Source organism: Mastigoproctus giganteus, chromosome 7, assembly GCF_048544385.1.
Source record: "Mastigoproctus giganteus isolate SK-2022 chromosome 7, ASM4854438v1, whole genome shotgun sequence".
In the NCBI taxonomy this organism is placed as follows: Eukaryota; Metazoa; Arthropoda; class Arachnida; order Uropygi; family Thelyphonidae; genus Mastigoproctus; species Mastigoproctus giganteus.
In genome coordinates, this window is record NC_143581.1 from 222,121,472 (window position 1) to 222,147,250 (window position 25,779).

Below are 25,779 nucleotides of genomic sequence, written 5' to 3' on the forward strand. Positions count from 1 at the left end.
CATCCTGGAAATTAATTTTAAAAACAGGTGTTCAACTAGCATTAGCATTAGTAGAGGCATGTGATAAAAAAAAAAGCAAGCTTATTTAGCATCAGCCAAAAAAAAACCCTTCCCGTTTCACTCATCCATTCACTCCAAATGTTTGTCAAGTTCAGCCTTGAATTTATTTAAGCTGTCAACTTCTACAATGACAGATGGAAGTTTGTTCCAGCAATCAACCACCTGCTGGCTAAAGGCAAATTTTCACACATCTATTCTACAACAGATGTCAACTGGCCTCCCTTGACCACTCATCCTTTCCAATGCTCGCTTCTTCCATTACAGCTTTCTGAAAGAGTGGATGTATGCCACTAGGCTTCCTAATATATTCCTAAAAAGAGTCCACCCCTCATTCAAAAAATCACTATACAACAGCTTGAAAACTAACTGATCTTAACCAATCAAGAGGTTTTGGGACATTTTTATTTAAAAAATTGTATACTGGCTTATCAGCCATGGCAGGTACAACTTTTACCATAAATCATGTGTAATTTCACGATGCTGAGCTAAAAAGAAAAACTGAAACCCAGTTAAAGGATGAGTATGTGATGACCAAAACATCCATGGAGACCAGACTGGAAAGGGTGCAATTACTGAGGAAGTATTTTATGATGTATGAATGGTATTAAGGGTAAGTTGCTACAATGGATAAACGTATGGTTGAGTAGGAGAAGACAGAGGGTGGTAATCAATGGGTGTTACTCTTCGTGGACTAATATTATTAGTGGAGTCCCACAAGGTTCGGTGTTCAGTCCACTGTTGTTTTGTATATTTATCAATGATATTGAGGAAGGTATATCAGGCTTAGTGTCGAAGTTTGCAGATGATACAAAGGTTGGCAGGATTGTTAATGACAGTAATGGCAGTGTGCTACTGCAACAGGATCTAGATAATTTGGGCAGATGGGCTAAGAAGTGGCAACTGAAGTTTAACATTGACAAATGCAAAGTACTGCATATGGGTAGAAGTAACCCCAGAGAAACGTATCAACTGTGTGGTACTACACTTAAGGTGGTAGGAAATGAAAAAGACCTGGGAGTAATTGTGCAGTCAGATATTAAGTTTTCTGAGCAAGGCAGACAGGCTGCCAGGGCAGGTCATGGGGTTTTGTCAATGATATACAGGAATTTTGCTAGCAGGGAAAAGGAGGTGATTGTCTCTCTGTATAAAGCAATGGTCAGGCCACACCTTGAGTACTGCATACAGGTCTGGAGGCCTCATTTTAGGAAGGATGTAGATTTGCTTGAGCATGTCCAGAGAAGGGCAACAAGATTGGTGAGGGGAATGAAGGAATCCTCCTACCAAGAGAGGCTTAAGTTCTGCAAATTGCAGCGGCTGGAGACTAGGCACCTGCGAGGTGATCTGATTGAGGTGTATAAGGCCTTGATTGGGTTGAGCATGCTGAATTCTGATGGGATTCTTCCACTTGTTCAGATTACGAACCTAGGGGGGTATAAATTCAAATTGAGGAAAGACAGATGTAGAATAGATGTGCGGAAATTTGCCTTTAGCCAGCGGGTGGTTAATTGCTGGAACAAACTTCCATCTGTTGTTGGGGAAGTTGATAGGCTAAATAAATTTAAGGATGAACTGGACAAACATTTAGAGGGAATTGTTTTGTAAATTTTTTTTTTTTGGCTGATGCTGCATAAGCATCAGCCAAAAAAAAAAAAAAAAAAAAAAATGTATAAGCTCATACACATGCTTTCTTGCATCACATGTCATTACTACTACTACTATGTAGGTTCATATAGTATAATTAACTGGAGGAGTAGTGAAGGTGCATATTTGATTATATGCCTCAAAAACAAAAGGGAAGGTCACTTCTGAATAGCTGCCTTGAGCAGAGCAATATTATATCCAGGCTCTGTGAAACCTTTAGTGATCAATACTAAAATGAGTGTTTTATGTTACAAGTGTTAAAGGGGGTTGTATTATGTCATATTAATGTATCAATTTTTCTATAAAAAGTTCTATGAAATATGATAATTTGTTTAAAAAAGCTAATTATGTTCCAACTAATATGTGTAGACCTGTGCAAGGATTGGGCAGCAGCACGCACTTTAAATAAAAGGCAATATACTTCTCCACTGGCGAGTGCCTTTTATTTACACTACCGAACACCATTACAGTAACACCAAAGCCATGGCAAAGTCTTCACAATATGCAATTGATGCACTAAGTAGAAAAAGTTTACTCATTTTACTCATAGCTATGACGTGTAAATAAAATTCCCAGACTGGTGTAATGAAAAGAAAACAATGTGAAGGAGCTCAAAAATGGTTCAGTTTGGCGGTTACATTTCTCTTTATGTCTCTAACATCCTGAAATATCTTTCTTTTGAGGGCAGTTCTCACCTTGGGAAGAAGGAAGAAATCCACAGGTGCTATATCAGGAGAGTAGGGTATATGGTTGATCTGTACAATGCCATATTTTCCAGAAACGTCCTCACAAGTACAGAATGGGCAGAGCATTGTTGTGTAACAAGAACCAGCTGCCTTTCTCTTGAAAATGTTGCTTCATTCACCAGGGAAATGCACTTCAATAGTTTTTGAAACATTTGTACGTAGAATACAGCATTGTCTTTATCCCTGCCAGGTAAAAATTCTTTGTGAATTGCACCCTGTTTGTCAAAAACCATGATCAGCATTGTCTTGATTCTGGACTTCTGTAAACAAAATGTTTTGGAGCTTGGTGATGATTTTGAAATTCACTGCATGCTCTAATGCTTCATCTCTGGGTCGTGCTGAAACAACCAACCAACACTCATCTCCAGTGACATTACAGTTGAGGAAATTAGGCCTGTCTTGACAAATCTGGATGTCTTCACATGATGACACTCTTCATTGCTTCTATTTTCATCTGTGAGACTGTGCACTACAAATTTTGCAGAGACCTGCCTTTTCCCTAAATTTTCATGATGAATTTCTCCTTATTTATATTGAACTCATCAATCATCATTCTGTGGGTCAAACAACAATCTCTTGCCACAATTTCGAGAGATTGACGGTTGATGTTTGGTTTTTAGGAGCATTAGCAACTAAGGCCATATTGCTCCGGGATATGCGGTGGTCATCCCCTGACCTTTCCACATCCTCCGTATTTGGTGGTGACGGGCTCGAACCCTGGGAGATTGACGGACATTAACTTCTTGAGTCATCACGAACATCCTCACGTCTGTCTTTGAACCACTTATACCATTCAAATACACTATACGACTTAACGTTTAATCACCATAAACAGTTTTTAACATTTTTCACATGTATCTGTTGCTGATTTTCCCAGTAAACCAAAATCTGATATTCGATTGTCAGGGCCTTGCAAACAGGGGGTGCATTGGATGCACTGCACCAGGGCCCTCATTCTAGGGGGCCATCAAAGTCTCAAGATAAATAAACAAGGCTCCCTAACCCCTTTTGCATCCAGGCCCTGTCGATTGTTGCTGCACTGCAAATTCATGACAGGAAATGTTAAAACGAGTAACGAAACTGGTTGTTACTTGCAACTGTCAGCAAGTCTCTGGGCAATCTCTCTGCCACCATCTGTTCGAGGACGTTTGAAATCACAACACATCAATTCCATTTATTTTCAAATTCACCAAACATGACCTCAACAACAGCAGTCGAGGAACTTTATTGCCATACCTCGTATGTACAGAAAGTGGTTATACTGTATTCGACATAAGACTTTTTATGCGTTTAATAGCCTGAGGTTTTTCCAATTAATTTGCATAGAATTGTAGATTTTATAACATTATTGTACGAGCTGATGTAAGTTTTTTAAAACTAAAGAATTAAGTCCATACGTGCCATGTACACATTCCATTTGGAAGAGTCCACATGGATTAACAACTAATGAAATCGACTTCGTCCTCACTAACAGAAGAGATATTGTGAATGATGTTACCGTCCTGAATAAGGTAAATGTTGGAAGTGATCACAGAATGGTAAGATGTCCACTTGATATAGATGTAGAAAAGGAAAGGAAAAAACTGACTCGAGTAAATAATACAAAGGTCTTTGAGATAACAGAGGAGGAGAAAAAGCAGTATGTACTGGAACTTAAGAACAAGTTTGAGCTTCTGCAGACTGGTCAGGACCAAGATATTGACGAGGAATATTACAACTTTCAGAAAGTGATAAAGCCCAAGAAACCTATAAGGAAAAAGAAAACCAAAGAAGAAAAAATTAGTCGAGAAACACTTGTCATGATGAACCGAAGACGACAAATGAAAAGCAAGAAAAACACTGACAGGGAGAAAATTGAGTATACTGAGTTATGCAAAGCCATTAGAAAGAGACTCAGAGAGGATATAAGAAGATTTAACACAAGAAAAGTAGAAGAAGCATTAAGGGAAAACAAAAGATTTAAATCAGCAGCCATGAGCAGTAATACAAATGGTACTGAAACTGAAGAATAGTGATGGTGTACTTATAAACAGCAGAGAAGGCATAATTCAAATAGCAGAAGACTACTATAGAGAATTATAGTAGCAAGGAGCGAGGGAATGATGCCAGCAGTACGGAAGATGGATTGCAAAGTAGCAACACATACGACATACCCGATATTCTTCCTGATGAAGTAGAACATGCATTGAAGAAAATGAAGAATCAGAAAGCCCCGGAGGAAGATGAAGTTACTGTAGAGTTGTTAAAATTGGGAGGAAGAGACATAACACAAAAACTGGCAAGGCTCTTCACAAAGTGCATTAGAAAAGGTGTGACGCCTAAGCAGTGGAATAATGCAATCATAGTTTTGCTCCATAAGAAAGCAGATAAATCAGAAATTGGAAATTATAGACCAATTAGCTTGTTATCCCACATCTACAAGTTGTTCACAAGGGTCATTACTAACAGATTAGAAAGAATACTTGATGAGAATCAACCAAAAGAGCAAGCTGGCTTTAGGACAGGATTCTCAACTATGGATCACCTTCACGTAATATCACAGCTAATGGAGAAAGCAAATGAAAATAAAACATCATTATGGCTGGCATTTGTGGATTATGAAAAGGCATTTGACTCCATACAGCATAAGGCAATGTTTCGGGCACTGGAAAGACAAGGCATAGATACCCCGCATATTATGATTTTAAAGAAAATATATGAGAGTGCTACCTCCTTTATTAGACTAGACAAAGACAGTAGCAAATTTAAAATCAAGAAAGGAGTTCGACAAGGAGACACAATATCTCCGAAGCTGTTTACTGCTGCCCTTGAGGAAGCTTTCAGAAGATTAGACTGGTCGCAGAAAGGAGTCAATGTGAACGGAGAGTACCTAAACCATTTACAATTTGCAGATGACATTGTGGTCATAAGCCACGATCCCAAAGAATTAGAGGAAAATCTTAATCAGTTATGCACAGTTAGTAAGGATTTTGGACTAAAGATGAATATGGCTAAAACAAAAGTAATGATGAAAAAGTATGCCACAGAAAGCGAAATAATGATTGAAGGAGCAGTAATTGAAAAGGTGGAGTCATATACTTATCTGGGACAAGTTATTAGCAGTAATAATGATAAATGGCTGGAAGTCAAGAGAAGAATAAATTTTGGATTTGGAATAAATTTCAGGAAATATAGTCACATACTGAAGAGCAATATCCCAGTTTGTCTGAAACGTAAAATAATGAACCAATGTATACTCCCCACCATGACTTATGGAAGTGAAACTTGGGCACTCACCAAAACAATGGAAGAGAAGCTGAGAACTACACAGCGAAGAATGGAACGAATTATACTGGGAATCATACTATTAGATAAGAAGAGAAACACATGGATTAGGCAGCAAACTCAAGTAAAGGACATTCTTATCAAAACTAAAGAACTAAAATGGTCTTGGGCAGGACATATAGCTTGAAGACATGATGACAGATGGACTAAGAAAATAACAGAATGGTACCCATGAGGAGCTAGAAGAAAAGCTGGAAGACAAAGGCGGAGATGGATAGATGTAATTCATGAGTTTTTGGGTAGTAAATGGATGGTCAGTGCTCAAAACAGAAGGAACTGGAAAGTTGCTGGAGAGGCCTTCATCCTGCAGTGGATTGAAAATGGTTGATGATGATGATGCCACGTACACAAAATTTTAAACCAGTGACATTTCAAGGAGTATTGTAAAAATTCTCACTGTCAAAATGACTGACTAGAATAGACAAGGCGGGAAAGAAAATATTAAAACAAATAAAGTTTAGATTACTAAATGTATAAAGTTCAAATCTGGTGATTTATGAGAGCTTGAAGGATAGGGTGGATGCCCTTGAAGGAGTTAAATTGAGGGGCCCATCAAGCTCTCAGCTGGCCACATCAATGCCAGGGCTTGCACTTGAACATCACGCAATACAGCGGCAACCCCCAAGGCGCTGGTCCCAAAGGAACTAGTTGTTGTAGGTGACTCTATTGTTAGAGAAACGGGGAACATATTTTGCAAAAAGGATAGATGGAACTGGACCGGGGTATGTCTGCCAGAGGCAAAGGTTGATGACGTTGTAGGGCAGATTTCATCCTTTAAGGGCACAAAGGGTGATACTGTTGTACACGTTGGCACTAATGATATTAAGAGTAGAAGACTGGCAGAATTACTTAACAAGTACAAGACAATGCTGAAAAAAAGCCATGAGTTAGGGTTGAATTTGAAAATGTCTGCAATTCTGCACAGACACGATAGGAGGGAGTATATGATGAGAGCCTTGTTGATCAATTCGGCCCTGGAGATATTGTGCAAGGCTCAAGGGGTAGAATTTTTCTCAGCTTGGTCTGTGCTTGTTAACAGAAGAGACTGCTTCTACAGGGATGGGATATACTTAAATAGAAAGGGTGCAAGAATATTTGCTGATGCTATCGAGGCAGAGTTAGATGGGTCGGAAAACTGCTAGCTTGGGGGGGGATACACAGACTAATAGATTAACAGTAGCTGCTGGCAGAGGTAAAAGTGGTTCTTGCACTACTTCTATTGAAATGCGATTGAGCAGCAGCCTGGAGAGCAAGGCAATGGGAATTTCCAGGACTGCTGGGAGTCATAGTGGAACAAGTAAATACATGGGCTGTGTTAGGGTAACTAAGCGTAGAAACAGGTGTGTGTATACTTGCATGTACACCAATGCTAGGAGTATAATTAATATATTCAATGATCTTGAAGTGCTAGTCAAGACATCAAAGGAAGATACTGTTGGGATATCAGAGACATGGTGTCACACAGACATAAGCAGTGCAGAACTGGAATTTGGGGAGTACAATGTGTACAGAAAGGATAGACAGGACAGGAAGGGAGGAGGGGTTATGCTGTTAGTTAAGAAACACATAAAATCTAAGGAAGTGCATCCAATTGATATGGGTGGACAATACAATGTTGAGTCTGTTTGGTGTGACATAAGCACTGGGAAAGGAAAAATGACAGTAGGTGTGTGTGTTATAGGCCAAATGAATCTGATGAGTATAATGAGCAATTGTGCAGAGAAATAGAGTGGGCCAGTAAATTAGAGTGTTTATAATGGGGGATTTTAATTTCCCAGATATTAACTGGAATTTGTGGGTTGGTCACTCACACACTAGCAAAGCTTTTGTGGATTTATTGGATGATTGTTTTCTATAGCAGTATGTTTGGGAGGCAACTAGAGGGAGTAATGCTCTTGATCTGATTATCAGTAGTGATTCTTTATGCATCAAGAATCTGCAGATAAAGGAACCACTAGGCAGTGATCATAGTACTGAAGTGGGATTTACTCAAAGACGTAATTACCATCAAGGGTAAAGGGAAGGGTTTTGCTTTCATAAAGGTGACCACAGTGGTCTGATACAGTATTTAAATTCTATACGGTGGGACAAACTGATGATGTTACCAACAGCAAATTCAAAATGGGAAGCGTTCAAAGAATTAATCTTGGAAGCTACTAGGCTTTTCATATCAACTAAGAAATACTGTTCATGAATCAGGCCTAAATGGATGTCAGATGAACTAATTAGACATGTGACAGAGAAGAAAAATGCATGGGATATATATAAATTAACATGTGACACAGAAGCCTATGATAGATATAAGCTGGTCTGTAACCAAGTTACAAAGGAGGTTAGGCAGGCGAAAGCAGATTACAAAAAATCTTTGGCAAAGGATGAAAAGAAAAACAGCAGAGTTCTTTACCTATGTAAACTCTAGATGGAAGGGGATGAATCAGATTGGTCCACTTGATATCGATGGTTCAACTGTTGATGATCCTGCTAAGGTAGCTAACAAACTATATGAATATTTTGCATCTACATTCACACATGAGGAGTTATTCTGGGAGGGGAATGCCAGAGGTGTATTCAACTCTGGCAGTAAGCTTGATAATCTTGTAATAACTGTGAGTAAAGTGGAGGAGAAACTGTTGAAGATAAACATAAGAAAGGCACCTTGGATGGATGGAATCTATCCAGTTATATTAAAGGAGATAGCAAAGGAAGTAAGCAAACCCTTAGACATAATTATAAGAGCTTCCCTGGACTGAGGGGAGGTACCCATGGACTGGAGAAGTGCAAATGTGACCTAAATCCACAAAGGGGGATCAAAGGGAGACGCAGGTAATTACAGACCTGTTAGTTTAACTTCCGTTCCAGGGAAATTAATGGAGGCACTGGTTAAAGAAGCATTGCAGGATCATCTAGAGAAGACTTTACTTATAGCTCGGACACAGCATGGGTTTGTTAAAGGGAAGTCTTGTCTGACAAATCTGATTGGATACTATGATGTGGTCACAAAGGAACTGGATGGAAAAAATAACTTTGATATCATATATTTGGATCTTAGAAAGGCCTTTGATACTGTTGCACATGGAAGACTGCTGCACAAATTGGAGCAATGTAGCATTGGAGGCAAATTGCTGCTATGGATAAAGGGATGGTTAAGTGGGAGAAGATAGAGACTGGTAATCAATGGACACTGCTCTTCATGGACTAATGTTATTAGTGGAGTCCCTCAGGGTTCAGTGTTGGGTCCATTGTTGTTTTCTGTATTTGTAAATGATACTGATTGATGATGGTGTATCAGGCTTAATGTCCAAGTTTGCACACAATACGAAGGTTGGCAGGGTTGTTAATGACACTAATGACAGTACACTGCTGCAACAGGGTCTAGAAAAGTTGAGCAGATGGGCTGAGAGGTGGCAAATGATGTTTAACATTGACAAGTGTAAAGTACTACATATGGGAAGCAGTAACTCCAGAGTAATGTATAAACTCTGTGGTACTACACTGACAGTGGTAGAGAATGAAAAGGACCTGGGGGTAATAGTGCAGGCAGATATTAAGTTTTATGAGCAGTGCAGATGGTCTGCAAGAGTAGCTCATGGTGTCCTGTCAATGATATACAGGAATTTTTCTAGCAGGGATAAGGAGGTGATTATCCCCTTGTATAAGGCAATGGTCAGGCCACATCTTGAGTACTGTATACAGGTCTGGAGGCCTCATTTTAAGAAGGATGTTGAGCTACTGGAACGAGTGCAGAGAAGGGAAACGAGATTAGTGAATGGAACAAAGAGTTGCTCTTACAAAGAAAGGTTTAAATTTTGCAAATTAGTGTCTGGAGACCATGCACCAGCGAGGTGATCTGATTGAGGTGTATAAAGCCTTGAATGGTTTGAGCATTCTCAATATGGATGGGATTCTTCCTCTTGCTCAGAATAATCACCTGAGAGGGCATAAATTCAAATTGAGGAAAGACGGTTGTAGGATAGATGTGAGGAAGTTTGCCTTTAGCCAGTGGGTGGTTGATTGCTGGAAAAAACCTCCATCTGTCATTGTAGAAGTTGATAGCTTAAATAGATTCAAGGCAAGACTTGACAAACATTTGTAGCAAGTGAATGGTGAAATAAGGGGGGGTTTTTTTGGCTGATGCTATATAAGCTTGCTTTCTTGCATTTTGTGCCAATGCTAATGCTATCATTTATTTAGTTAAGAAAAAATAACTTTCCATGAAAATCGGGACAAAAACCACATCCCGAATTTTCTTTTTTTTGGGGGGGGGGGGGAAGAGTGGTTCAATATGTTCAAAACTGGAACAATCCTGTAAAAATTCATGATAAACAATAAGAATTGCAATAAATTAATAGTGAACTTTACATAAAAAATCAAAATGTAATTAATTAATACACATATCGCATAGTGCAATACAAAAAATAATAAAAATATCTGTTTTATTTCAAGCTACTTTTGTTTTTTTGGTTTACCCACATAAATTGATTTCTTTTATCTCTCCCTCTTCCCCCCCCCCTCTTTTCTTTTAACATTAAACGGCAAAGGGCGTATGTTCACCTTTGAGCTCTTAAAAACAATACAATATACTGTATTAACAATACATTTTTATCGAAAAAATCTTCCCAACGATGGTATTTTTAATTTTTAAAAGCAACATTTCACTATTATTATGGCATCCTACATTGCTCATCAAAACAGTATAATAAATGACATGCGCCACGATTTGAAGTTTTTCGGACGATAATAAAGCCACAATAATAATAGTCAGATGGAATATTTAAAATAACAACAGAAGAAGAAAGCATGATTTTAGATACGGCCATCTCTGCTGTAATTAGATGCTCTGCGTGCACACACAAAAGCACGCAAGATGAACTATCACGCACTGCTAATAGGAAAATCCTGCACACATGCTACACACTATATTATTATGTTGTTTTTTTTTCTTTTTTTTTTTCTTTGGTCTGAAATCTCGGCCTTCAAATTAAGCTGGATTACTTTTTTTTTTTTTAACGCTTACAGAATATTTTGAAGTTATTGATATAATGATATCATTAATAAACGCTTCATCCATTACACAAAACGGCAGTAATGGACTGAGATTATACTGCTCTCATAACTTTAGGAGTTTCAACTATTTGAACGAAAACAGCCAACTTTACGAATATTTTAAATACTCTTTTAAGTTACTTAAATAATTTAAATACTTTTTTCATCTATTTCCAATGTAGATGTTATGTTATAGAAGTTGGTGAGAGAAATTATGTTGCCAATCTTTCCTCATGAAATTAAATGACAGCACAAGAAACAAAAATAAAATAAATCCGACTTTTACTTAAGGAATGCGTGCCAACGATCTTAATGCGCCTTTTGCTAGACTCCTGCACTCTGAAAAAAACGCACACAAACCGAACCACAAACCCAAAAGCTGGTTCTGTTATCACTTCCGGAAATTAAAAAGAAATAAAAATAAAAAATCATATATTTAAAACAAAAAATATTTATTTTAAAATAAAAATTATTTGTTATTACTAACGCCAGGGTCTTAGTAAGCTTTGAAGGCGCCCCGTGCGAAGCTGGGTAGCTTTTCGGAGTTAAAACACTATAAAAAATTTTTACAAAAAAATTTATGCCTCTCTATCTCATTTTCCTAACAAAGAGCACAGCTTGAACAACCCAAACTAAATATTTTAATAGATTCAGCAGACGCAAATTCAGCACCTAGTCAAAGCTTGCTACACTAAAATATTGGCATGTCTAGCAGACTTTATTCACTGCCAAACGAATCAAAGATGTTCAAGTGGCCATCCAACATCATTAAAAATTAGAGGGCTCACATCTGGTAAGTATGGGCTTGGCACACCCAGGGTCCTCAGCTGGATATCATCATTCTTCTCTTTCTTGGTGATTTCTTTCTACTTCTGACTCCTGTTTTCTATCTCGGGGGTAACTCAATTTTTTTGTGGCTGGTGCAGCAAAAGCCTCAGGCTTCCTTGCACCATATGGTTAATAATAATAATAATAAAAATATATATTTATTTATTATTTATTTTTTTTTTTTTTACTTTACTCATGGTCAGAACGCATGTGCGGTCGCACGGTCCTTAATAAGGTGGCCGTGTATTAGGTTCTTGATTTTAAAAAAGCCCATTTTGCAGCCACCTATACACGTTCGAATACTTTTTGTCATTTTTTGTGTGTGTGTGTGTGTGTGCTTTCTAAACTTTTGATAGGAGTTTTTGTATAAAATTTAGGACATTTCTCTTCTCTTTTCGTGTGAATACACCCCCAGAAAACAGTTGACAGTTTAAAATTATATTATTTCATTATCTTTTTTTTTTTTTTTTTTCCTAGAGCTAGATGAAGAGAAGGATCAGGTGAACTCCATTATTCGTATATATTTGTGCCAGTGAATTGGATTCGATACCTATTCAAGAATGCAATTTACAGATAGAACTAAGAAGCCTCGCGAGGCTAGCTACTTCTGTCTTTATTGTAAATAACCATATATTATCAGGGCTTTTTTTTTTTTTTTTTTTCCGTAAAATATGAACCTCCAGAACGCTACGGAAGTCCCCTAGGAAAGAGGGAGGTCTGCGGGTCGTCCCCTGGGAAATATTTTTAGAAAATCGTGGAAATTTTTCGAATTTGGGGCTTTTTACCAAAGTTTTAAACAGTTAATCTTAATGATCTCCCTGGGGGGGAAGGGGGATCTCAAGCAGAGGGACCGGGTAAAAAATTCTTATCGGGAAAAACAAATAGAATATATCGGAGGTCAGAGTGTAATGAAAATCATCGGCCACCGGGGTTTCTTCGGTAAGTTTTATGGCCAGTCTGCCTCTAATCTCAATAATAAAAGTCACATTTTCCTTTATTTGATACTTCAATAATATTGCACTCACTTAGACAATAAACAGTACGCGTTCTCGTTCCTCAGTGATGCTTTTAAATAACGGCGTCATAAGCTCTAATTTGATATCTAAAATTACAAAAGTACACATAGTAAATTGGACCAAGCTAATTTAATTGGGTATTATTTATTCAAAAAGATTTTATAAAAATTTCCACAGTAAAAGCATGTTGTCATATATGCGATTCTGGTCCTGAAGGATGGTCCTGAATATGCCATGGTTTTTAGCAATCTAATTATTAATTAAGCATTGTGTGATTAGCAAACGCTTCAGTAGATGAGTCGCAAAGTCGAACTGCGCATCGAGCTTAACTCTCCGCCAACGCACGATGCGCGCCAAAGGTACGTATTAGTCATGGACGTAGTTAATATCAGGTTATTTCGAGAGCTTCAACCTCTATGAGCATTCTTCCTACCAACTTCTGGAAGGTGTTCGGCAGGAATTCGCCTCCATTTCTCCTGCAAAGAGCCACACCTAATCTTGAGCTCAAATTCGTTCCACAACTGTTCAATGGAGGTTCATGTCCGAGAGATAACTATTCGACTTTACTGTTCACAAACCAGTCGGCGCCTCAGTAGCCAGGTGGGAAGGAGCATTAGTGCGTAGCACACGCTTCTTGATTAGACCGGGGTTCGAGCCCGTGACCACCAAATACGGAGGATGCGGAAAGGCCAGGGAATGACCACCGCATATCCCGGAACAATATGGCCTTAGTTGCTAATGCTCCTAAAAACCAAATAACAAACCAGTCCTCTATTACCCGCGCTGTATGGCATGGAGCGTTGTCGTTGGTAAGGATAGGCCCGTTTCTGTAGTACATCAAGAGTAAGTAGTGCATAATTCTTCAAAACCTCCAAGTACCCAATACAATGGGTGCACCCATGGGGGATGAGGAGCTGAATCTCAAGGACATTCTGCGTCATGCTTATAAACGCTGCCAACGTGAAACGTATAAACAGAAACGACAAAACGTACATTTTTTACGTTTGGCTATTTGTGTATATAATTTATTGATTTTATTCTATTTTTTTTTTTTTTTTCTTTTGCAGTGTTCTGCACATTTTTTTGGTCTTGGTACGTAATACTTGACTACTTATTTGCTCAAAAAAGTGCAAAACAGAAACGTACAAATATTTCTGGTAGATAACATCAAAAAGAGACAGCCACCGCTAATTATTGTTTAGTATGCTGAATAGTGCTAGTCCTTTGATAACGTACCACTTAGTATAGCCCCTGGTACCGTACCATTAAATGTAGGTAGGCCTATCCTGTTAAGAATTGGCCATTTGTGTATATAATTTATTGATTTTATTCTATTTACTTATACAGTGCTCTGCACATTGTTTTGGCCTTAGTACGCAATACCTGACTACTTATTTGCTCAAATACGATTTCGTATTTTAGCAAATAAGAATCACGTCAATGACCCAAGGAATTTTGATGGGTTTCTTTTGAAACGTGGCTGAGTTAGTCAGTCTCCGGCACGGGTTCGATGGTTTTGTCTCCCAAAAACTTGGGGGTTTCTTCAGCAACTAGCAAACCGACCGAAATATACAGGGTGTTTCAGTTAAACGTTTCAGAACTTCTAAGAGGGGTAGGGTACATCCTGACAACTCGAAATCATATAGCAATGTGGGGTCGGAAATGCTTTCCTGAAGCGGTGTTGTACACAGAAGCACCATAAAGAAAAGAGACCGTAAGTGAGAAATCGTTTTAATAATACATGAAAAGAAGCAAAAGGTACATGGATTAAAGTAAGTGTTCGAAGTTTCTTCCACGGGCTACAATGCACGCCTCACATCTCCGACGCATGGACATCCGAACATTCTGGAATACTCCAGGCGAATTTTGAATTTCTTCGGCAGCTACTGCGATTCTTGCAACCAGCTCCTCAGCATTGTCAACAGGGGTGTCATAAACTAGCGATTTCATATGACCCCAGAAATAAAAATCAAGACATGATAGGTCGGATGACCGAGCAGGCCAACGCACGGGACCACCACGTCCGATCCACTGTTGACCAAATGTGACATCCAGGTAGTTACGAACATCTCCGCTATAATGGGCAGGGGCTCCATCGTGTTGGAACCACATTGTCTGTTGCGTCGATGCAGAAATCTGTTCATCTCTCAAAAGTTGTGGCAATACTTGCTGCAGAAAGATCAAGTAGATAGGTCCGGTTAGACGACACGGTAACAGGTAAGGTCCGATGAGGTGATCTCCCATAATATCGGCCCATACATTGACCGAAAATCGAATCTGTGCTGCACGACGTCGTATTGCATGCGGGTTCTCGACCGCCCAGATATGGTCGTTATGCGTGTTGAAAATTCCTTCCCTTGTGAAGGAATTTTCACAGTCATATGAAATCGCTAGTTTATGACACCCCTGTTGACAATGCTGAGGAGCTGGTTGCAAGAATCGCAGTAGCTGCCGAAGAAATTCAAAATTCGCCTGGAGTATTCCAGAATGTTCGGATGTCCATGCGTCGGAGATGTGAGGCGTGCATTGTAGCCCGTGGAAGAAACTTCGAACACTTACTTTAATCCATGTAAGTAGGAGTGGGGGCACTTTGAACGAAACTGACCAGGGGGGGGCGGTCTGTCAATCCTCCCTTCCCCCACCCCACCAACCCTCCCCTCTCCGAGCTCGCGGTCTGCTTCCCCCCCCTCCCTCCCCTACCCCCGAAACACTTTGAACCAATTTTGTCAGCGGGTGGTCCGTCGACCTACCCCTCACCACTAGGTGGCGCTGCCATCGAAACACTTTGAACAATTTCCAGCGGATGGTCTGGCGACCTTCCCCCTCCCCTACCCCCGAAACATTTTGAACCGATTTTGTCAGCGGGTGGTCTTCCACCCTCCCGCTCCCTACATACGCCGCCAGGTGGGGCTGCCATAGAAACCCATTTAACCTAGCTGACCATGGGCAGTTTTCCACCCTCCCCCTTCTCACCCCCGCCGCTAGGCGGCGGCACCGTCGCACACTGTTAAAACATGCATAGTGTCTTATGACGTCATAGTCCTTTGAGGTAATTCTTGGAATTCAAAGAGAGGGTTTTGTTCCCCCATGAATTTGAAAGTGTTTTTTTTTATTTTGCTGCTGGATGGTATATTTTTAAAAGAATTTTAAATGAGAAGACTATTTTAAACGTTATTTTTAGGCAATAAATTAAAGTATTCATGAACAAATCAATGGTATTATTTTAAGTATTCATGTACAAATCAATGGTATTTTTTAAAGTATTCATGAGCAAATCAAAGGTATTATTTGAACATAATTAAAGTATTCATTAACAAATCAATGGTAGTATTTTACCAGTTGAAAGTGATTTTAAATAACTTTTAAGGAAGACACAGAATTATAATAAACGATGTCATTTATTGAACACTGTTAACAAAATTATTTACAAAGGAATCATTATTCTGATAAAATCTTGACACAGCTCTCTTTTCAAGGACAGTCCACAATTCTCCCATTACAAAAAGTATGAAAAGTACTATAAAGGTAAGTATCTTCTGTTCCAGGGTTAGTGTTGTTTTACCTGCAATAAAGAGAACATGTTAGAAGATTATTATAATCCCACTGTGGTGGGGAGCTTTGCTAGTGTTAATGCTTTACAAAAACATACAAAATTACCCAAACATACTGTGAAAGAATGGTTATCGGGACAGCCCACATATGTGAGACACAGACAGCAACGAAGAAATTTTCCTCGTAACCAGATGAAAGTTCCTGGTCTTCACCATACATTTCAATGTGATTTAGCCAGCATGTCAAATCTTGCTAAAGCAAATAATGGTGTTCATTTTCTTCTCGTGTGTATTGATTGCTTTTCACGATATGGCTGGGTAAGACCATTAAAATCTAAACATTCACAAGAAGTAGTTAAAGCTTTCAAATCTATTTTTAAAGAAGAAGTACCATTTAATATTAATAGTGACCAAGGAAAGGAATTTACTAATAAACAAGTGCGTGTATTATTCAAATCTAAAAATATCCACTTTTACACCACTAGAAGTGAAAAGAAAGCTTCTATGGCAGAAAGATTTATTCGAACATTAAAAGAAAAAATTTATAAATGGGTTACATATTCAAAAAATGATAAATATATTCATGTGCTGCAAAAATTAGTGAAAACTTATAATGAAAATGTACACAGATCTATTGGTATGGCCCCTGCAGATGTCACCATGCATAATGAAGAAACAGTTTATGCTAAATTATATAGACCCCATCCAAAAGTTTCGGAACCCAAGTTTAAAATCGGTGACCATGTTGTTCTTAGTGATGATAGCCATAATTTTCGAAAAGCGTTCAGAGGGAATTGGTCTGAGGAGGTGTTTTTCATAGCTCAGGTAATCAAAAGGCACCCTGTAGTATATAAGGTTAAAGGGAGAGATGGTGAGGTGATAGAAGGGACATTTTATGAACATCAGCTACAGAGAGTCCGTTTTGATAACGAGGTACCTGAAAACGTGTATCTGATTGAAAAAGTACTTGGGAAGCGTACAGTGCGTGGCCAGAGACAGTTACTTGTGAAGTGGCTTGGATACCCTGCATCCTACAATTCTTGGGTACGAAGCAAAGATGTTTTACCTAACCCTACCAAGTAATGCAAGTATGGACATGTATCCCGATAACACCCAATCACGTTTCAAAGTTCAATTACCCCGGGAAATTAATCTGAGTGGGAAGTGGGTGGTGGCACTTTCTGAAATCCACCTACCAGGAGTGTGGAACAATATCACAAAAGGATACGATGAATTTCATGTACTTCGCGACGATTATGACTCTGAACAAATTTTACATGTGCTTTCTTTAAAGTATAAAGATTATCAACATCTTTTAGATGAGTTGAACAGTGTTCATCCCATTATTTCATTTACAGTACACACAAAGACTGTTGCAAAATATCAATTTTCAGTGAATGTGCATGGAAAAGGTAAAATACAATTGCCCGAGAAACTAGTAAAATTATTTGGACTTCAAAAAGCAGGTGTACGGGGGAAAGGCTGCCGTGTATTTACAGATACATCTGTTGGTGAGAGTGTATTTTTCAGTAATTTATTACAAATATAACCTAAAAGATAACGACACCGAATTGTTAAATTTCACATGTACAACTAAGAATATGAAAAAAAACTGTCGAAAAAATAAGATTACCATATTGACAGGCTGTTTAACTTTTTGGAAAGAAAAATAAAATATATATCACAAATGTTCATTGTCCCTGTCCAGCCTTTACACATCGCAATTTTTATGAATTTGGTGTGCATTATACACAATATTCTGCAAAAGGTTACATTAACGATTCGACAGCTAAAGCTTATCGATAAACAATAAAATCGTTGTGCTATCAAAACCGTATCGTTACCATGAAAAAATAATTTCTACTCTATTATTAGTTGAAAAAAAAAAAAACTAAAAACAAATGCATGCTGTTCAATTACGATAAATCTAAAATTCAATCTAAAACAATGAATCATAAAGATCTTGTATTTATAAAAATATCAGCAAAAATTTCAAAATCAGCAAATTTAATTTCTTATTAGAAGGTTCTCGAAGGTATCAAAAATGCACTAGTCACACCTTTACACGTCCCATTTTTCGTATGAATTTGGTGGACATTATACACAATATCCTATAGATTAACAATTTGACCGTTAAAGAATGCGGAATTTGTAATAAAAACTTATCGATAAACAATAACATCGTTGTGATTTCAAAACCACCTTGTTACCATGGATAAATAGCAATAGAAAACACATTCACCTTATTTCTATTGTTAACAACAACAAAAAAAAAAAAAAATGAATTTTTATTAAACAGGTAAACTAAAGATAAAAATTCAAATATTATAAATAATACTTACAGCATTGGATTCCATATCACCAATTACAACTGACAGCAACCAAATAACAGCAAAAATCATGAAACGCAACAAGAAAAAGTGATCGTCTCTCCAAGAACCATCGGATTTATATTGAGCTTGTAATCACGTGATACAAAACTGACATTCCTGAAAGAGCCATTTCCAAGAAAGCCACATCTACAAAAAGATTTCAGATAAAGACAATTGGAATGGAAAATTATTTTATAAAAGAAACTATTTGATGGAAAAATTTTGTTGAACAGCGTAACACACATCCCCGAATAGCGTAAAACTCAAACAAATACAGCCAAACCTCGGAAAATCTAAGAAAAATTATGTAAAAAATCTTAGTAAAATGTTTTTCAACATTTATTTAAGATTGAGACCCCCATCGTAATCCACACAAGAGGATTACGGTGTCCCAGCAGATTAAAGCCTCATGATTCAAAAATATATAGATCGTCATCACCAACTCAAGGGCATTAATAATGATTATAACGTTCTTGGGTTTTTTCTCAGGATTACAATAAGCTTACACATTAACATGAAAAAACAACGGAAACTGTGTACAAGTAATTAATGGACCCTTTAAAATTAGACAAAATGATCAGAAAGAGAGAAAATAATCGGCTTTTAAATACAGCCAAACCTCGGAAAATCTAAGAAAAAGTATGTAAAAATTCTTAATAAAATGTTTTTCAACATTTATTTAAGATTGAGACCCCCCACCCACACAAGAGGATTACGGTGTCCCAGCAGATTAACGCCTCATGATTCGAAAATATATAGAGCATCATCACCAACTCATGGGGATTAATAATGATTATAACGTTCTTGGGTTTTTTTTCCTCAGAATTCCAATAAGCTTACACATTAACATGAAAAAACAACGGAAACTGTGTACAAGTAATTAATGGATCCTTTAAAATTAGAGAAAATGATCAGAAAGAGAGAAAATAATCGGCTTTTTCTTCCATGTACCCAAGGAATGTGTTTGTGAGATTTTTAATTAAAATTTGCTTACACATCACAACATTTTTGTGCTGTCAAAACATGAAATTCATTCATCACAGTAAAAATCAGGGTGGAAACACACAAAACATTGTCAAGAGACAGAAATATAAGAAAATTAAGTAAAAATATCTTAAATAATACAGCTTCAACATTTATTCAACCCTCAGACCCCAGCCACAACTTCACAAGTTCTTAACAACCCCCCTCAAAACGATTATGGTGTTAAGACACGCCTAAGGTTAAAAAAATATTAACCGTTATCATTGGAATAATCAATGAAATAATCATTGAAATAATCAATTTTAGATCTTTTGTGTTTCCAGGAATTCCATCATCACTCAAAATTTCAGAAATTACACATTTGGAACCAAGGGAACATATTAGAATTAGTGAAAAATAATAGGGTTTTTTTCAAATAAAAAAGCGTTTTTTGTCTTATTTACAATCAAAATTTGAAAATTTGCATGTGTGCGACATATAGACAAATAACTTTGCTGGTTTTTACCTAGCAAAACAGTAAAAAGATTATATTTTTAATAATAAAAAAGACTTTCAAAGTACTCTGAACAGTTGAAATGTTAACAATTTTTGGACCTGTTGTTGCAGCAGAAACATGAAAATACACACACCACACTGTTAAATTAACAATGACAACAGAAACTATACTTTTATGAATCTATCTGTATAACAACTGATGGATTTTCATATGCACACACTCATACAAAAGATGAGCAAAAGTAATTTGAGACAAAAATCTTGATTTAACAAAGCTAGACAAACACAACATACAAGATGAGGGCAAAACGCCATACATGTGTTCAAACAATTCTAAACTACCATATTTAAAGTGCGTGTTACAATAAGAAAAACCAGCAGTGTGTTACAATAGGAAAACTCACCACAATTTTCCAGACACATAAGTAATTTTGAATCTCAAAGCAAACAAGAGATCCGAAACCATTGTAATAGCAGTAATAATCACCCCCCCCCCCCGTTACAATCATCCTTATTGATGTATCAGCAGATACCGTGTTTATTACATAATTCTTCATTTACCAATGTAACCCCTTATTTATATTTGAAAAAGGAAAAATTCGAAGCAAACGCATGAAAATTTAAGATAATTTTAACTGGAAGCGTATACATTTGAATCGTCACACATTTAATTTCATTATTTCGACTGAAATTAGCCGATTTCTGCCGAAGGCAATTAGGCTAACACACACACTGTGTATGCTATTTTCACATTCACGCTGAACCAAAATAAACCTGAAAAATAAAAAAAAACAGCTGCAGATCACCGGCTATTTTACACACGCTAAGACCGAACAACACCAACCTAAGTCAAAGATGGGGTGCATAAGGAACAAACTTAAAACGGGAAAATTACACCCACTAACAATGCTCCTTTTTCATTTAACCCTGATCACTGTGGGACCACAAAATAGCGTTTTTATTAAATAAAATAGCTCGTTTGCAACGAGCTATTTTGTGGTCCCACAGTGATCAGGGTTAAATGAAAAAGGAGCATTGTTAGTGGGTGTAATTTTCCCGTTTTAAGTTTGTTCCTTATGCACCCCATCTTTGACTTAGGTTGGTGTTGTTCGGTCTTAGCGTGTGTAAAATAGCCGGTGATCTGCAGCTGTTTTTTTTTATTTTTCAGGTTTATTTTGGTTCAGCGTGAATGTGAAAATAGCATACACAGTGTGTGTGTTAGCCTAATTGCCTTCGGCAGAAATCGGCTAATTTCAGTCGAAATAATGAAATTAAATGTGTGACGATTCAAATGTATACGCTTCCAGTTAAAATTATCTTAAATTTTCATGCGTTTGCTTCGAATTTTTCCTTTTTCAAATATAAATAAGGGGTTACATTGGTAAATGAAGAATTATGTAATAAACACGGTATCTGCTGATACATCAATAAGGATGATTGTAACGGGGGGGGGGGGTGATTATTACTGCTATTACAATGGTTTCGGATCTCTTGTTTGCTTTGAGATTCAAAATTACTTATGTGTCTGGAAAATTGTGGTGAGTTTTCCTATTGTAACACACTGCTGGTTTTTCTTATTGTAACACGCACTTTAAATATGGTAGTTTAGAATTGTTTGAACACATGTATGGCGTTTTGCCCTCATCTTGTATGTTGTGTTTGTCTAGCTTTGTTAAATCAAGATTTTTGTCTCAAATTACTTTTGCTCATCTTTTGTATGAGTGTGTGCATATGAAAATCCATCAGTTGTTATACAGATAGATTCATAAAAGTATAGTTTCTGTTGTCATTGTTAATTTAACAGTGTGGTGTGTGTATTTTCATGTTTCTGCTGCAACAACAGGTCCAAAAATTGTTAACATTTCAACTGTTCAGAGTACTTTGAAAGTCTTTTTTATTATTAAAAATATAATCTTTTTACTGTTTTGCTAGGTAAAAACCAGCAAAGTTATTTGTCTATATGTCGCACACATGCAAATTTTCAAATTTTGATTGTAAATAAGACAAAAAACGCTTTTTTATTTGAAAAAAACCCTATTATTTTTCACTAATTCTAATATGTTCCCTTGGTTCCAAATGTGTAATTTCTGAAATTTTGAGTGATGATGGAATTCCTGGAAACACAAAAGATCTAAAATTGATTATTTCAATGATTATTTCATTGATTATTCCAATGATAACGGTTAATATTTTTTTAACCTTAGGCGTGTCTTAACACCATAATCGTTTTGAGGGGGGTTGTTAAGAACTTGTGAAGTTGTGGCTGGGGTCTGAGGGTTGAATAAATGTTGAAGCTGTATTATTTAAGATATTTTTACTTAATTTTCTTATATTTCTGTCTCTTGACAATGTTTTGTGTGTTTCCACCCTGATTTTTACTGTGATGAATGAATTTCATGTTTTGACAGCACAAAAATGTTGTGATGTGTAAGCAAATTTTAATTAAAAATCTCACAAACACATTCCTTGGGTACATGGAAGAAAAAGCCGATTATTTTCTCTCTTTCTGATCATTTTCTCTAATTTTAAAGGATCCATTAATTACTTGTACACAGTTTCCGTTGTTTTTTCATGTTAATGTGTAAGCTTATTGGAATTCTGAGGAAAAAAAACCCAAGAACGTTATAATCATTATTAATCCCCATGAGTTGGTGATGATGCTCTATATATTTTCGAATCATGAGGCGTTAATCTGCTGGGACACCGTAATCCTCTTGTGTGGGTGGGGGGTCTCAATCTTAAATAAATGTTGAAAAACATTTTATTAAGAATTTTTACATACTTTTTCTTAGATTTTCCGAGGTTTGGCTGTATTTAAAAGCCGATTATTTTCTCTCTTTCTGATCATTTTGTCTAATTTTAAAGGGTCCATTAATTACTTGTACACAGTTTCCGTTGTTTTTTCATGTTAATGTGTAAGCTTATTGTAATCCTGAGAAAAAACCCAAGAACGTTATAATCATTATTAATGCCCTTGAGTTGGTGATGACGATCTATATATTTTTGAATCATGAGGCTTTAATCTGCTGGGACACCGTAATCCTCTTGTGTGGATTACGATGGGGGTCTCAATCTTAAATAAATGTTGAAAAACATTTTACTAAGATTTTTTACATAATTTTTCTTAGATTTTCCGAGGTTTGGCTGTATTTGTTTGAGTTTTACGCTATTCGGGGATGTGTGTTACGCTGTTCAACAAAATTTTTCCATCAAATAGTTTCTTTTATAAAATAATTTTCCATTCCAATTGTCTTTATCTGAAATCTTTTTGTAGATGTGGCTTTCTTGGAAATGGCTCTTTCAGGAATGTCAGTTTTGTATCACGTGATTACAAGCTCAATATAAATCCGATGGTTCTTGGAGAGACGATCACTTTTTCTTGTTGCGTTTCATGATTTTTGCTGTTATTTGGTTGCTGTCAGTTGTAATTGGTGATATGGAATCCAATGCTGTAAGTATTATTTATAATATTTGAATTTTTATCTTTAGTTTACCTGTTTAATAAAAATTCATTTTTTTTTTTTTTTGTTGTTGTTAACAATAGAAATAAGGTGAATGTGTTTTCTATTGCTATTTATCCATGGTAACAAGGTGGTTTTGAAATCACAACGATGTTATTGTTTATCGATAAGTTTTTATTACAAATTCCGCATTCTTTAACGGTCAAATTGTTAATCTATAGGATATTGTGTATAATGTCCACCAAATTCATACGAAAAATGGGACGTGTAAAGGTGTGACTAGTGCATTTTTGATACCTTCGAGAACCTTCTAATAAGAAATTAAATTTGCTGATTTTGAAATTTTTGCTGATATTTTTATAAATACAAGATCTTTATGATTCATTGTTTTAGATTGAATTTTAGATTTATCGTAATTGAACAGCATGCATTTGTTTTTAGTTTTTTTTTTTTTCAACTAATAATAGAGTAGAAATTATTTTTTCATGGTAACGATACGGTTTTGATAGCACAACGATTTTATTGTTTATCGATAAGCTTTAGCTGTCGAATCGTTAATGTAACCTTTTGCAGAATATTGTGTATAATGCACACCAAATTCATAAAAATTGCGATGTGTAAAGGCTGGACAGGGACAATGAACATTTGTGATATATATTTTATTTTTCTTTCCAAAAAGTTAAACAGCCTGTCAATATGGTAATCTTATTTTTTCGACAGTTTTTTTTCATATTCTTAGTTGTACATGTGAAATTTAACAATTCGGTGTCGTTATCTTTTAGGTTATATTTGTAATAAATTACTGAAAAATACACTCTCACCAACAGATGTATCTGTAAATACACGGCAGCCTTTCCCCCGTACACCTGCTTTTTGAAGTCCAAATAATTTTACTAGTTTCTCGGGCAATTGTATTTTACCTTTTCCATGCACATTCACTGAAAATTGATATTTTGCAACAGTCTTTGTGTGTACTGTAAATGAAATAATGGGATGAACACTGTTCAACTCATCTAAAAGATGTTGATAATCTTTATACTTTAAAGAAAGCACATGTAAAATTTGTTCAGAGTCATAATCGTCGCGAAGTACATGAAATTCATCGTATCCTTTTGTGATATTGTTCCACACTCCTGGTAGGTGGATTTCAGAAAGTGCCACCACCCACTTCCCACTCAGATTAATTTCCCGGGGTAATTGAACTTTGAAACGTGATTGGGTGTTATCGGGATACATGTCCATACTTGCATTACTTGGTAGGGTTAGGTAAAACATCTTTGCTTCGTACCCAAGAATTGTAGGATGCAGGGTATCCAAGCCACTTCACAAGTAACTGTCTCTGGCCACGCACTGTACGCTTCCCAAGTACTTTTTCAATCAGATACACGTTTTCAGGTACCTCGTTATCAAAACGGACTCTCTGTAGCTGATGTTCATAAAATGTCCCTTCTATCACCTCACCATCTCTCCCTTTAACCTTATATACTACAGGGTGCCTTTTGATTACCTGAGCTATGAAAAACACCTCCTCAGACCAATTCCCTCTGAACGCTTTTCGAAAATTATGGCTATCATCACTAAGAACAACATGGTCACCGATTTTAAACTTGGGTTCCGAAACTTTTGGATGGGGTCTATATAATTTAGCATAAACTGTTTCTTCATTATGCATGGTGACATCTGCAGGGGCCATACCAATAGATCTGTGTACATTTTCATTATAAGTTTTCACTAATTTTTGCAGCACATGAATATATTTATCATTTTTTGAATATGTAACCCATTTATAAATTTTTTCTTTTAATGTTCGAATAAATCTTTCTGCCATAGAAGCTTTCTTTTCACTTCTAGTGGTGTAAAAGTGGATATTTTTAGATTTGAATAATACACGCACTTGTTTATTAGTAAATTCCTTTCCTTGGTCACTATTAATATTAAATGGTACTTCTTCTTTAAAATAGATTTGAAAGCTTTAACTACTTCTTGTGAATGTTTAGATTTTAATGGTCTTACCCAGCCATATCGTGAAAAGCAATCAATACACACGAGAAGAAAATGAACACCATTATTTGCTTTAGCAAGATTTGACATGCTGGCTAAATCACATTGAAATGTATGGTGAAGACCAGGAACTTTCATCTGGTTACGAGGAAAATTTCTTCGTTGCTGTCTGTGTCTCACATATGTGGGCTGTCCCGATAACCATTCTTTCACAGTATGTTTGGGTAATTTTGTATGTTTTTGTAAAGCATTAACAC

General features: G+C 36.7%; 1 protein-coding gene across 14 annotated transcripts in view; it reads right to left on the minus strand.

Moving 5' to 3' along the window:
- The window catches only part of LOC150083714 (uncharacterized), a 448,219-nt gene that overhangs the window by 274,561 nt on the left and 147,879 nt on the right, over nucleotides 1-25,779 (minus strand). The gene's annotated exons all lie outside the window — the stretch shown is intronic.